Genomic DNA, 13,846 nt, shown 5'->3' on the forward strand with positions numbered 1-13,846 from the left:
TCCATGTGCCCCTACTAGAGATTGGGCTCCCTGTGAGCAGGGTCTGGGCCCTGGGCACCTCTGGCCGGGCACGTGGAGGCCCTCCTCACTCACTCGCTGATTTAAATGAACCGTGGTATCTCGCGGTTTGAACAGGGGCACCTGGAATAAGTGCCCGTTGGCAAGCTCATTCCTGACATCCTGGCCAGGCCTGAGCACAGCTGGGAGCTTGCTTAAGCCTTTAGCTCGTGGGCACGAAGGGAAGGTGAGCAGGTGCCCGCAGCGCACTCCTCAGAGCAGAGCCACCAGCCAGGCGGGCGCAGACCTCCAGGCAGGCTCTGTGTATCTCTAAGGTGGGTTCCGGATGCTCCCCGCTTTTCTCTCGGAGCTGTGAGGGTCCCCCAGCCCCTGTTCAGCCGGCTCCTCAGCGATTGAGCCGGGGCTGTCAGGGGCTGTCAGCCGAGGTTGTGAGCAGATGGCCTAACGGGCGTCCCCTGGGGGCTGCACACACCGGGACGACTAAGAAGCCCAGAAACAGTTCCCTCTCCTGCCTTCAGGCCTCGCCGCCAGGTAATGGAGCTGTCTCGAGAGGAAGCCCTGTTGTTCACAGCCAGGTATTTTTTCTTTCATTCCATTTAGTTCGGGGTAGAGTGTATGTTTTTTTTTTTCAACTCGACACCCACGACTCCGTGACTGATGCTGTGTGTGACTGCCCCCTTCCCGAGGGCCAGGGCGACATGGTCGAGGGTTCTTTCTTCTTCCTCTGTTTCTTTTCAGTATTGGCTTGGTGGGGCGGGGAGAGGAGGATTTATGTGACAACAAAGCACTGAGGTACAACCTGTTTTTCTCCTCCCAGGCTCCTGCCTGGGGAGCGGGGGTTGTGGTTGGACATTCCCCTGTCGCAGCCAGTCTCTCTCCCCCTCCCGTCTCCCTGCGCTGGGGGCGTGCAGGGGCAGGGGTAGGGGCCAGGCACAGGTGAATTCGCCCCAGCAGGTGGGCGCCTGCTCCAGCCTGCTCCGGCTTCCTCTTAAACACACTCCAGCAGAGCAGCCTCCTTCCTTCCTCCGACCTCAGATGAAATAATCAGTATGAGATTTTTTTTGTCTCCTGACAAGACACCAGATGCCAAATTTTCTTGTACCAATCACCTTTGCAGGGGGATGGGAAATAAGCCATGCTGGGATCTGTAGGCAGCTGAGTATAGCCGATTGGTGCTGATGGGGGTGAGGCGGGGGCGGGGGTGCAATCGCTGCCCATCCTTCTCCTCCCCAGTTAGTCACAACGTGGCTCTGAGAGCCCCGCAGCCTCAGTGGACATGAGCTGTCCTCGCGGCCGGCTGACTCGTCTCTGAGCATCATGACAGGGCCCAGCAGCCCCCCTCCCCGCCTTACTCAACCGGTGACTGTGCCTTAGATCACTGCATCATGGCTTTAGCACTTTGTCTCTTTGCCGGAAAAGCCTTTGCTCTGTCATAGCTTCCCTGACCTCCCAAGGCCAGTGCATCAAAAGAATCACCATCCTGCCAATAAGCGTTTCTGCTCCCAGGTGAGCGACAGGCATCACACGAGGTGTGTGGGCTGTTGGGAAAACGGTCAGGAAATTCCTAAGCAGAAAGAAACAGTTGGCTCTTTTTCCAGCATCCAGCACCGGGCCTTCGTTGCAGCAGGGCTCTGTACATTCTTGTCATTCTTGTCGAAGGGATTACCACACACCCAGGGCTCCTAAGGGTGTGAGATGCACACAGCCTCCTTGCTAGCTGTGCAAGCTCCTGCAGGCTACTTGATCTCTCTGTGTCCCTCTTTCCTCACCTATAAAATGGAGATGATGATAACACTAATAACAATAGTAATAAAAAGTTGCTATGTGTAAAGCAATTAAAACACTGCCGGGCAAATAATAAGCACCATTCAAGTGCTTGCTCTTAGTATTAAAACGAGAAACATTGTCACGCCAAGGAATGGAATATTACTTTTAACCAGGAGCTGTGAATTTACTTAGCTTGTAGGCATTCGCCCCTCCCACCCCACAAGCTCCTCCCTGAGGCAAGGAACCATCTATGCGGGGGTTGGCAAGCTCTTCCTGTAGAGGGTCAGCCGGCAAATATTTTAGACTTTGCGGGTCACACAGTTTCTGTCACAACCACCCAGCTCTGCAGTTGTAGTGTGAAAGCAGCCATAGACGATATGCAAATGAATGAGCCAGGCTATGTTCCAATAAAACTTTTTTTTACAAAAACGGGCTGGGTCAGATTTAGTCTGAAGGTTGTAGTTTGCCAATCCCTGATCTATTGCGATTTACTTTACAAAACTCTGCTTAATTCCCACCTCTTCTAAGAAGCTCGCCCAGATCCCTGCTATGAGATTTTACTGTCCTCTCTCTGATCCAAAGCAGCAGGTTTGGAGGGAGCTTAGTAACGTGGAAAGAATATGCAGGAAATTTAGGTTTAAGCTCTGGCCCTGATGCATGACTTTGAGCAAAGTACTTAAGATCTCCAGAGCCTCAGTTTACCCATCTGCAAAACAGGTTTAAATTATTTTTCCTTATGCAGTAGTTTGAAGATCAAATAGACTAATGCACATGGACGTGACTTGCAAACTTGGAAGCCCTACATGATGGAAGTGGATCTTCGCGGCGTCCTCGGTGCCCGCACAGTGCTTGGCACTTGGTCAGCGCTGGCTGCACCGAATCCCAACGGTGGCAGGAAGTACAGATCTTCGTATGAGACATATAGGTACATGCCTATATGTGTATTTATCTCCTAGGCTGGATGGAGAACTCCAGGGACACAGACTGAGGGGAGAAAGGACAGCATTTTCTGGGGCAGGTTCTGCAGAATGCTTGTCTGGCTGAGATGTAGGTCGGGTCACACCGCAGCGGATCTGTATTGCCAGGTGGCAGTGAGGTGTTACAGGCAAATATGGCTATAAATCTGGATTTGTTTCTCAAGGCTGATGTCACAAATAACCACTGGGTATCTTAAAGCAACAGAAATCTATTCTCTCACAGTCCTAGAGGCCAGAAGTGTGCAATCCAGATGTCAGCAGGGCCAGGCTCCCTCCAAAGATTCTAGAGTAGAACCTGTTTCCTGCCTCTTCTGGCTTCGGGTGGTGGCCGGCATGCCTTGACTTGTAGCCACACTGTTCCAATTTCTGCCTCTGTCTCCACATCATGGCCTTCTGCCCTTTGTGTCTTTTCCCCTTCTGTCTCTTATGGAAACATTTGTCATTTGATTCACCACCCACCTGGGTGATCTTATCGCAAGATTCTTAATTACATCTGCAAAGACTCTTTTTCCAAATAAGGTCACCTTCCCAGGTTCCAAGGATTTGGACATAGACGTACCTTTTAGGTACCACTATTCAACCCACTACAGTACCGTTATTTTCATCTGTCTATCTAAAGTATTTTCTATGCCATTGAATAGTCTTCCCAAAACATTGTTTTTGATGGCTAAGATTCTATATCATAGATATATCATAATTATTTGGATTCACTTTCCTCCTTCTAGACAGATCACTCATGGTTTTCCACCATTACAATAAGGATGCCTTGCGGGGGCTCTGGAGTCAAATATTCTCAAATCAAATCCTGGCTCTGCTATTCACCAAGGATGGGATCACAGTCAAGTTTCATAAACCTTTCTGAGCCTCAGTCTTCTCATTTGTAAAATGGGTATCATAATACTTACCTCATGGGGTGACTCAGAGGATCAGAGGAAAGAATATATGTAACGTGGCCTGTGACAGTGTTTGGCACATGTAAACGCTTAGCAAATTGCAGCCACTCTTGTTTTATTAATGCTGATGACATCTCAGTTAATTTCCTTAGGATGGATTTGTGGAAGTGCTATTCCAAGATCAAGGGGTGTGGACAGCTTTAGGGCTCTAGGTTTGTACTGTCAAATTGCGTTCCAGAAAAAGCATCGACAGAGACACTCAACCTTATCTGATCCTACATCGTTTGACTACTGTCCCTGAGCTCTGGCGGCCACCTTATCAATATACAAGGACTTCACGAATTATGGAACCAGGGTTAGGCTTTGAAAAGCTTGTAGTCTACTTGGGGCAACCAAACCGCATGCATGAAACAAGGCAAACAAAAATAAATGGAATTCATGAAATCAGCAAATGTTTATTGAGTACCTCCTACGTGCCAGATACTGTCCTAGATGATGGATGTTATACATTGGTGAACAAAATAGCAATGGTCCTTGCCCTCATGCAGCTTATAATCTATGGGTGAGAACTAGATTGCAGGGTTTCATTCCCTCAGTGGAATTCAGGGAGAAGAGAGACGCCTGGAGACTTCAAGCAGGAAGGGGACCCAGAAATGGGCTTGAAAAAAGAGCAAGGACTAGAGGAGAGTGAGTGGGTGGGCCTGGAGGCTGCCACTCACTGCCCTGATGGCGTACAGAGGGCAGGAGTGGACGAAGGGCTGGGGAGGCCCCAGCCTGGACGGCCGGGACAGCTTGGAGCACCGGCCCGTCAGGGGAGGCCATGGTTGTTTTGCTTTAGAAAATCAGAAACTCATAAGAGTTTCCGAGCAGGGAAAGCCCATGAAAAGCATTTGGGAAGAGTGGAAAGAGCTGGATAGGTCAAGCCTGGAGTCAGAAGACCAGCCAGGCTTGGAAACTGCAATGTTTGAAGCTGTAAGCCTCATCCCATTTCACAAGCAAGGGCATGGTAGCATGACTGGGTGGCAGGCTTGTGCTACCTGGCACATGGAGTCCTGAGCCCCTGTCCCATGTCTCCCTCCACCCACCATTTCCTCCTGATGCCTGACACTGAGCCCTCAGCAAGCTCCAAGCTTCTTTGAGCATTTGCCATGGCTCCCTGGGGCCCTGAGGGTGAACGGCTGCTAGTTGTTCCAGTCCTGGGATGCATTAACTGGGTATTTTATTATTAACTGTCCCGGCCATAGGTGTCCCCAAGCCTGTGACTCTTCCAGGAGTTTCTTCTATTCCACTATGATGGGATCCACCCAAGGGATGGTGGATATCTAGTGACTGACCAGCTCTGTGTCCCCTTTGGTGATTCATATGCTGCTCTGGGAGGGACAGGGGTGCAGAGAAGGAGCAAGTCTTCTCCCCATTCCCCTCTGACCACCCCAGCATATGCCACTCAGTGTTGACGAGAGCTGGAGGAGGGAAGAGAATATGAGGGACCCTGAAGGGACTATGGGGAGACTCTGTGTGTGCAGGGAGCCCCTCTCCCACCCCAACCAAGGGGTCCACTCCTGAGTCATACATAGCCCAGTAGGTGGAAGTGAGAGGTTGGCTCATCCAGGGTCTTCACAAAACACAGAGAGGCTCTTCTCTGATTTCCTCCCATTCCTGTAAACTGAAGCTCACAGTCCACCCCCTACCCAGACAGGCATGATGACTGTCTTGTGCAGAGACACAGGAAAGCCCACTGAGGCTGCCGCATGTGACCACGCCCTGGGGCTTTCCTGAGCTTAGCTGCAATGGGGAAGGGGTGACTTCCACTGACCCTAAGCTCAGGGGACTCAGGTGAGTTGTCAGAGTTAGAGAGCAGCTCAAGAGCACCTGACGGACCCCTCAGGGTCCAGAGAGGGCAGGGATGTGCAGGGCCACCCGCCAAGGGCTGGGGTCGGAGCAGGCTCAGCACCCGGCCCCGCTGAGCCCAGGCTGGAGTCCCTCCCACTACTCTGCCAGGCCTCTGAAAGTTGGTCTGTCCTTCCTGAAGGTGATTTTCACCCATGGAAGTGGTTTAGGCTTGGCACATCCCCCGTTTGGTTTAAAAATAGCAAAGTTCCTGAATAGGTCAGAAAAATCAATGAATCCATTTAAACCTCAAACAAAAACAATTCAGGTAAAACTACAAGGGTTTAAAACCCTGGGAAGGCTGCTCTCCCTACGTAGGTGCCGGCACTGAGATGCAAGAAAAAGAAACTGAGGAAGTTCTCACCAAATGAACTTTATTTTGAGAGGAAGTGGAGGAAGGAGTTAAAACCACATAAGAGAATGTATGAGATTAGAGCCAAAACATGTGAAGGCAGAGCCAAGATAGAGAAACTGAGTCCTGGTGACATCATTTGAGTATCTGAATCGAGTCATACCTAAAGACAGCCCTCCCCACTTGGACTTCTAAGCTACACGAGACAGTACATTTCCAGTTTCCCCCTACGTCAGTGCGAATTAGGTGTTCTCAATCTTCTGGGTATCAGAAGATTCCAGTAGAATCTGTCCCATTATTTTACAGCTGCACCTTATTATATCTGTATGACGCTTTCAACTTCTTAAAGCACCTTGCCAATGTGTTCTTGCATTTTCTCCAGACCATTCTTATGGGAGTTTCCCACTTCACCCCTACCCCTCCCTGTGGTAAGCGACTCTCCCAAGGTGACGCAGTCGTAGGTACCGTGGAAGACCACACTCCCTTGTCCAAATGTTTGACTCTTTTCTTTTCTTCAAAGAAAGAGTTAAATATTTTAAAGATTACCCCAGGAAACTCCGTCTAGAGAAAGATGATGGAAACAGAGGTTCTTGTTCACCACAGCCTCATTTATAATAGCCAGAAATGAGAAAAACATCTGAAAGTGTCCGTCCATTGGAACCTTCATGCAGTAGAGTAGTATGAAGCCTTTAGCAAGTCAGAGCTACGTGTCCTTGTATGGCGCAACTGCAAGAATTATTGTTAAGTGAAAACCGACGTTGTGTCTAGCATGCTATTGCTTGAGGTTTTAAGAGAGAAAAAGGCTGTGTATACACGTAGCTTGCATATGCATAGACTGGCACAAACTGGTGACAATGTTACCTCTGGAGACAGGGATGAGAGCAAAAGAGACATTTTTTTCACCGTGTACCCCTTTTTACCTTTTCAATTTTGTACAATGTACATGTTTTACCTTTTTTACAAGCAGATTAATTTTTTTAAAAAAGAAATACAGCAACTAACAACCACCGAAACATACCCATTTTAGTGTGAAGGCCTCGCAGACCCCAGTCTCTGGGCTTTTACCCAGAGCTGATCTGTGACTTGGCTCCTTCCAGAAGCTAGAGCTGGGGCTTATTCTACCTGGAAGCTGATTTTGGAGGAGAGGGTGCAGATTAGGAGTCAATTTTGGGGGCTCCTAGAAGGAAAAAAGCCACAAAAGCTGCTGGAGCAATTAGGCAAAATGTAAATGAAGCCTTTGCAGGGGGTGGGGGCGGGGCAGGACACTGAGTGGGGCCACAGGGACTGGCAGCTGGGAAGGGAGAGGCAGCCGGTTATTTTCTGGAGGAAAAGGCAGGTCCTCAGTGCTCTGTCTGTGCATTCATGCAAAGTCTTACGGTTTCCATTGTGCGTCTTCTAGCTAGTCTTCCATCTGGGCTACATCTGTGGAGAACAGGGCCGTGACTGACTCATTGTCTAATGCTTCTGGGGGACATTATTTTGGGTGAGTATGTGACTTGAAAATCCTAGGTGGCAAAAACCATTAAAAATGTACTAAGCTCAAGGGGATGGAACAAAGGAATGAAAGACACAAGACCTGAGGATCCCGAGCCTGAGGAGGTGGCATGAGAACACAAATCCACAGGGGGAACAGGGGAAGGGGCTGGAGAAGTACTTTGAGAAGAGCAGGCACCCAGTCCACCAGCAGCAGAAGGGCTGTAAGACTCAACCTGAACGAGCACCGCTGGCTCGTGACCCCGCAGGCCAAATACGCTCAGGCAGCCACAGCAACGACCACAGCAATGACCAGGGGCAAGGCCAGCAGCAGAGACCCTCTCTCACCCTCCATGACATCTGGGCACCAAGCAGGGGCAGGCTTTGTAGACAGGAATAGCTCCAGCACTAGGATGTCACTGAATTGATGGAGAATCTGTCCCTGAGATGTCCTCAGATCCCGTGGGTAAGCTAGACAGGACCAATGATATCTACAGCTGTGGCTTGATGGTCTTTACTGCTGTTTACTGGTCCATAATGTGACTATGACAGCCTTTATCTGTCCGGTCCGCTGTTCGTGGACATTTGCCTTGTTCCCCCTTTGCAGCCGTCACAAATCATGCTGTGGTGAACGTTCCCGTCCTCGTCTCTGGGGTCGTGCACTCACTGCTGTTAGGTCCTGGGACCAATCCTGTTGGCGGAATGACTGTTCCCAGGTACAGCTTTTTATATTCAGTTTTAGCAGATGCTGCCAAAGAGTGAAAGGGCTTCGACTGGTTTATTTCCCCACCAGCACGTCCGAGAGCTCCTGATGCTCAGTGTCCTCACCAACATTTGGGATCCTGAGACTTTTTAGTTTTTGTTGAGCTGGTGGCTCTGTGGCTTTTGTTGTGGTTTTAATATTCATTTCCTTGGTGATCATGAGGTTGGATCCTTCTCACCTGTTTATCAAGCAATGAGATTTCCTCATGCAAAGTTTCTGTTCATGTTTTTCTTTTGCCCATTTTTATTTGAACTGGTTCTTATAACTCCCTTGACAATTAATATGTTGCAAAATTTCCCCCATTTTGTGGCTTGTTTTGTCATCCGTGTGTATCTTTTCATTACTAGAATTTCTTGATTTTCATGTTACCTATTTTTATTGCTTTTCAAACTATCTGTGGGTGATGGACCCATTTTTCCATTGGTGGCAGACCGATGTGTTCTAAGATAAAATAAGATTATTAAATAAATTAAAAATTTTAAATATGCTAAGACAATTGTCAAGGAAATCTTGCCAGTCCTTTTCTGTGACTTTGGCTTTTAATATTCTATTAGCTTTTCTGCAAGTGAAGCACGTGTATTGAGCCAGACACCTTTAGACATTGAACAGGTGCTTTAGAATCTAGAATGGAACGGATAAAGACATCATATTGGCCTGAATGCTGAAAATGAAGCATGAAAGAAGAGAAAATTGAGCTACCAGACATGAAAAAGAGGAACACTAGAAAACTAGGATAATGACAAAATGTTCTCAAAACAGAAAAGTCTGAAAACAACCAGATTAAGACTGGAATACACTCTACCCTAGCACATTTCTTGCCATATGAAATGGTCTACCAGAATCGCAACCAGGGAACATGGTGATCTTACTCATTGACATGTCATTATCCAGAATGCTTTATGGGTTCATCATTTTGAGGAAGAACTCTGCCAGCGTCAGAGTTTGGAAATGAAAGCAAATTAATTTTAGATATGGCAAGATCATCTATTCCACTTATTTATGAAATTCTTCATTAAAGTTTTGGTTTCATGTAATCCAACGTCAGTTAATTTGCCCAGATGGTATCTGGAGTACTCTCTGAACCTTCAAGTGCTGTGGGCGTTAACTCAGGGTGGCGTATTTCCAACAGGTCTCTTTTAAAAGTCATAGTACATGTTAACTTTTTGTTGAGCTCATGTCTAAATGGGCCACCCCTCTGGGCCAGCTCTTCCATAATCAAAGACAGAGACAGTCAGAGACAGAGTGTCAGAGAGACATGGGGATAGAAAAAGAGAGTACACCACGCCAATTGTGTCTTTGTAAGAATTACCTGTTCGTTTTTCTTGATCTTCTTTCCGCCAGGCTCTGATCTGGCAGATAAGTGGCATAAAATCATAATGGAAAGTGGTGAATCTTCCCTGACTCACTTCAATTTTCCATGCCGTCCAATTTTCAGTTTGCTGGGCAGTTAAGGCCAAGGCAGGGGAAATAATTCAGTCCACTAGCATCAGGGATGTTCAGGTTGTGCCTGAATGTTTGCATGTGTTGAATGTATGAGTGTTGAGTCTGTGTGTGTGGACATGTGTATTGAGTTGTGTGTCTGTTGGGTGTGTGTGTATTGAGCATGCGTGGTGAGTGTGTGTGTGTTGAGTGTGTAAGTATATTAAATGTCCTGGTGTTGAGTGAGTCTATTAAGTGTGCATACATGTTGAATGTATGTGCTGTGTGCCTGTCTGTTGAGCATGTGTGTATGTGTGTGGGTGCCTGCAAGTGTGCCTGTGGTAGGGATGTGTGTGGTAAGGACACCATGGGATTAAACACGCCTGCCTTAAGTCACACGTGTTGCATCCAAAGAATCCAAAGGGCTGCTTCCAGAGTCTGATTTCTTGTGTGTGGTTTGCAATTTGTACAGATGAAAGACCAGAGACCAGCCGTTTGGAGGAGATTAGTTTGAGTAGACTGGAGAAGCAGAGAGGACCAGGGCTGGTGTCTGTCCCCAGCCCGCACTGTGATCTGATGGTTGCTATCTTCTTAGTCATCTCTTTCTTCACTGAGGCCCACAGACCACTTTTGTCCCCTTTCTAGTTAAAAAGTAAACCTTAAGTAGCTAGAGACAATGGCTGGATGGGCCACAATTCACCAAGAAGATGAGTAGGGTAGGGCAGGGGTGATGACCACAAATTAACCATCAAGAAATCATAGGTGACCGGGCGCAGTGGCTCATGCCTGTAATCCTAGCACTCTGGGAGGCCGAGGCGGGTGGATTGCTCGAGGTCAGGAGTTCGAGACCAGCCTGAGCAAGAGTGAGACCCCGTCTCTACTAAAAATAGACAGAAATTATCTGGCCAACTAAAAATCTATATAGAAAAAATTAGCCAGGCATGGTGGCGCATGCCTATAGTCCCAGCTACTCAGGAGGCTGAGGCAGTAGGATCACTTAAGCCCAGGAGTCTGAGGTTGCTGTGAGCTAGGCTGACGCCACGGCACTCACTCTAGCCTGGGCAACAAAGCAAGACTCTGTCTCAAAAAAAAAAAAAAAGAAATCATAGGCTCCTTGTCCAGGTACTTATGGAACATGTACGACCCGCAACTAGATGGAAAGCTCTTTGAGGCCTGGGACTTTCTCTTTGTTTCCCTTACAGCTCCCTTCCCCACTTCTCACACTTGGCACTGCTGAGTTCTTAGCAATAACAATGGGAATAACCAACATTGAGCACCTGCTTGTGCCAAGCCTGGTGCTAAAGCTTCCCGCCAGTTGACAGGTGCCACGTGATGCCCCCCCCAACCCCCGCAGACCTCTGCCTCCCCAGCTCTGTGCTTCGGCCATACCAGCCTTACCTTCTGTGTCTTGAACCCACTAAACTTGTCCCCATCTCAGGGCCATCGCACATGCAGTTCCTTCTGCCTCCGAATGTTTTTGGCATGGTCAACTCTGTCAAATGCTGCTGAAAGGCCAACTAAGTTCAGAACAGAGAAGTAATCACCAGACTTGGGCAACCCGGACACTCCAGCCATCTTGAAAGGTGTGGTTTCTGTGGCTTAGTGGAGAAACAGCCCCCACTGCAGAGGGTAGAGGGGAGAACATAGAGTGAAGAAGCAGAGAGAGTAACTACAAGGATTTTGCTGTGAAGGCAAGCAGAAAAATAAGGTGACAGCAGGCAACCAGATGTGGGATCAAGGAGGGTTTTTTGTTTGTTTGTTTCCTTCTAAGGTAAAAGATAAGAGAGCAGGTCTGCATGGATTGTCTTAGTCTGTTTTGTGTTGCTGTAACAGAATACTTGAGACTGGGTAATTTGTAAAGAACAGAGATTTGTTTCTGACAGTTCTGAAGGCTGGGAAGCCCCGGGTCACATCTGGCAAGGTCCTTCTTGCCCCGTCTTCCCAAGGCACAGGCAGAAAGGCCAGAGACGAAGAGGGAGCCAAACTCGCTTGTATAACAAGCCCCCCTCTCTCCATAATGAACCCATTCCCTCGATAATGACATGAATCCCATCACTTCTTACTGGGCCCCACCTCCCAACACCATTGCATTGGGCATTAAATTTCCAACACATGAACTTTGGGGAACACATTCAAACCATAGCAGGATGGAAATGACACAGGCCTCTGGCACAGGGCCCAGACGCAAAGGAGAGAGAGGATAATTGCTGGGAAGTCTCATTTTAAGAGGAGCAAAATGAAAACGGGATATGATAGGAAAGTGTTGCAGGTTTTCCGGGCAATATTGAGTTTTTTCAGTAAATTTAATGCTCACAAAATCCTCTAAGGTACATATTGTTATTCTCCTTACTTTATTTTTATTTATTTATTTTTTTGAGACAGAGTCTCACTCTGTTGCCCGGGCTAGAGTGCCGTGGCGTCAGCCTAGCTCACAGCAACCTCAAACTCCTGGGCTCAAGCGATCCTCCTGCCTCAGCCTCCCAAGTAGCTGGGACTACAGGCATGCGCCACCATGCCTGGCTAATTTTATATATATATATATACACACACACACACACACACACATATATATATATATATATATATTTAGTTGTCCAGCTAATTTCTTTCTATTTTTAGTAGAGACAGGGTCTCGCTCTTGCTCAGGCTGGTCTCAAACCCCTGACCTCAAGTGATCCTCCCGCCTCGGCCTCCCAGAGTGCTAGGATTACAGGCATAAGCCACCGTGCTGGCCTATTCTCCTTATTTTAAAGATGAGAAACCTAAGGACCAGAAATGTTAAGTAACTTGTCCAAGGTCACCCTAACAGGCAAATGGAGGAGTTAAGGTTTGAAGAGAGGTTCTGACTCCTGGTTAATTGTGACATCAGAGCATAAGATTACAAAGGACAAAAAGTCAGCTCATTAAGTCAAAGCAAAGCGTAAGCGTGTCAGGGACACACCTAAAATCCAAGGCTCCCAATTCAGGTGCTACAGATATGGAATAGCTCCAGTGGTTTGTAAATGGGGAAAAGTTTCAAGAGCTTGTTTAGTTGCCAGAAAGTACATCTGCTGGCAATGTTCTAGTTCTCAGCTGGGAGCTGGACATTTGGGTGTTTCCCTTGAGCAAAAATCACTGAGCTCCCTTTCTGTTTTGTATGCTTTTCCGTATGTGTGTTATATTTCACAATAAATGGTTTAAAAATAAACCTGAGCTGCCTTATCGATGGTAGATGATACGTGACCACTTCCCTTCAACATGTGGCCCCCCCTTAGCAGTTCCCAAACCTGACCTGGGGGAATTTCTACAACGAAGATTCCCACCTAAGAGCCAGGCACTCAGAATTCCCTGGCGCAGGACCCAGAACGTCTCTCGTCAGAAAGCTCCCTGTGACGAGTTTGGGAACTGCCAGCCTCAAGAACAGTTCAGTTAAAATGGATGTTTTCTGCGATGTTGTTTCCTACGGCCTGTGGCGATGCTCAGAAGATGCCTCACGCAGGACAGAAGGTGGTTCATTCCACAGGACTGTGTGTTCTCTTTCCTACCCTGCACTCCGAACTTGACCTCTCCTTCCCCTTCTGATATCTCCATTGCTTCACACCATGGAAATAAAATGCAGGCAAATACCACGTGTTGTAAGAAAAACCCTTTAACTTAAACACCAAAAGGCCATACAGCTGATTTGCATCTCTTCCTTCCTGTTAGCGTTCCTCTCTCTTGACACCTGCCAGCCTAGGAAGAGAGCTTTATAGAGAGGTCAGAGCTATAGGGGGAGGCACTCGCACCTACGTGGGAGGGGACCAGCCTCTTGCCAGGAAATAACTGTAGCAGCAGCCAGGCCATCTACCTGCTAAGAGGGCCACAGCAGGATACTGGTCAGGGAAGAAGTTCTCCACACTCATCTTTAATCTAGAGCCAGCTAAAAAGTCACAGCCCCCACGGCCACTCCTGGAAATGAAACGCACGGGGCTCAGTTGTGGGATGACCTTTCAGGGGACTGTGGGAGCTGAGGCAAAGCCAGCCTGTGGTGCTCATATAGCCCCCCAGGTCCCCTAGAGAAGCCAGCTCTGAGAGGACCACTTTCCCTCATTCTCTAACCTAGAAAGAACACAATCAAAGCACAGTTCCATTTACTACCCTTCCCTGAAAAAAAAAAAAGGAGCAGGAGTTCAGGACTTGCTTTGCAATGTGAATCTCAGGAATGCATAAGAAACAGCAGTCGCAGCCCCTGAGCAAAGATACTCTATTGAAATTTGACTCATCCTCAGCAGTTTATTGTGTTTTTCCCCCCTCTCCTTCTTGTGACACAGAGGAGTGA

The 13,846-nt window shown here is 47.9% G+C and overlaps 1 protein-coding gene across 1 annotated transcript in view; it reads left to right on the top strand.

Annotated features, from left to right (window-relative positions):
* The first annotated feature begins 368 nt into the window (after positions 1–368).
* Positions 369–13,846, top strand: part of SMNDC1 (survival motor neuron domain containing 1) — a 45,415-nt gene continuing 31,937 nt past the window's right edge. The window contains exon 1 of the mRNA XM_045569063.1: positions 369–593. The gene's annotated coding sequence lies outside the window, so the exon portion shown is untranslated. The remainder of the gene's footprint in view (positions 594–13,846) is intronic.

The sequence above is a fragment of the Lemur catta genome, chromosome 14 (genome assembly GCF_020740605.2).
Source record: "Lemur catta isolate mLemCat1 chromosome 14, mLemCat1.pri, whole genome shotgun sequence".
NCBI classification, from domain to species: Eukaryota; Metazoa; Chordata; class Mammalia; order Primates; family Lemuridae; genus Lemur; species Lemur catta.